This window comes from Tamandua tetradactyla, chromosome 4 (assembly GCF_023851605.1).
Source record: "Tamandua tetradactyla isolate mTamTet1 chromosome 4, mTamTet1.pri, whole genome shotgun sequence".
Taxonomy (NCBI): Eukaryota; Metazoa; Chordata; class Mammalia; order Pilosa; family Myrmecophagidae; genus Tamandua; species Tamandua tetradactyla.
The window spans coordinates 127,618,195-127,619,331 of record NC_135330.1 but is presented as its reverse complement, the minus strand read 5'-3'; the positions used below and the strand labels follow the sequence as shown (position 1 = coordinate 127,619,331).

Below are 1,137 nucleotides of genomic sequence, written 5' to 3'. Positions count from 1 at the left end.
TCCCAGTTAAAATACAATTTAGCCAAGCTGTTGTCTATTCCTAATTTTTGCTATCATTTCTGAAGATAAAATAATTATTGAAGGTATAAGAGAGAAAAAAAAAGATATAACAAGGAGTAATTTACCCTTTTAATTTCCTTCCCTTGATAGAAAAACCTATGAGGCCAAATGTATCTACTGCAAAGAAAGCTAACATAAAGTAAAATGGAAGCACTAGGGGTCTGTTTGATGTATAGTTTATATTACCAATTCTTTAAATTTTTTTAATAATATAGTCAGGTATAAATAAGTCAAGGATAACTTTTATTCCTAGTTTATAATAGGAAAAACCAGAGCTTTAAAGTTCAGTGTTAATTTCTGCATTATCACACCACATAGCTTTCAGATACCATTCATCATACTGCTAACAACTGTGGAATGAGAAGGTGTATTCTGTAAATAATGCATAGAAAAGTATTCTATCTAAAGAAAATGGTTATTGAGAATATCTCATTCTATAACTTTTTTTCATGCTTTACATTATATAAAAGCTTTAGTTCATATTATCTTCTTAATTAATATTTGAAACAATTCAAATGAACATAAATAAAATAAGTCAATTTTTCTTAAGGGTACACTAGGGAAAGGCCCTGTGCTATATAGGTTTACAGCCATATGTGTATTTATTTCGATTTTTCCAGACGAGAAAGATGAAACTGAAAATTTTGCTGAAAATCTATGAACTGAAAGTGGCATAGTCAAGATTTACACCCATATTGTTTAACTCCAGAAGTTTCTTTGATTCTTCTTCTTTTTTTTTTTTTAATATGGAAGGCTTCACGAATTTGTGTGTCATCCTTGCACAGGGCCCATGCTAACCTTCTCTGTATCGTTCCAAGTTTAGTATATGTGATGCCGAATTGAGCACTTCTTCAATTCTTATCCATTGAAACAGGCATTATTAATGAGGGTTGAGGCTTTAGGAGATTGAATTATTTGCCCCAAGTCAAAAATGAAATGTAAATATTTGAGAATTTGAAATGAAATCTAAAATACGAGGATTTTCACACCGTATCCTATCGGCTCAATGTATGAATGGTCTTATAGCACACACACCCGGGCATCCTAAGCTCCTGGCCTGATTGGGATGCAACTGCT

General features: G+C 31.8%; 1 non-coding gene across 1 annotated transcript; it reads right to left on the bottom strand.

Annotated features, from left to right (window-relative positions):
- Positions 1-800: 800 nt before the first annotated feature.
- Positions 801-907, bottom strand: LOC143681845 (U6 spliceosomal RNA). Its single transcript, XR_013174901.1, has one exon. It is a non-coding gene; the product is annotated as a U6 spliceosomal RNA (small nuclear RNA).
- Between the last annotated feature and the right edge of the window lie 230 nt (positions 908-1,137).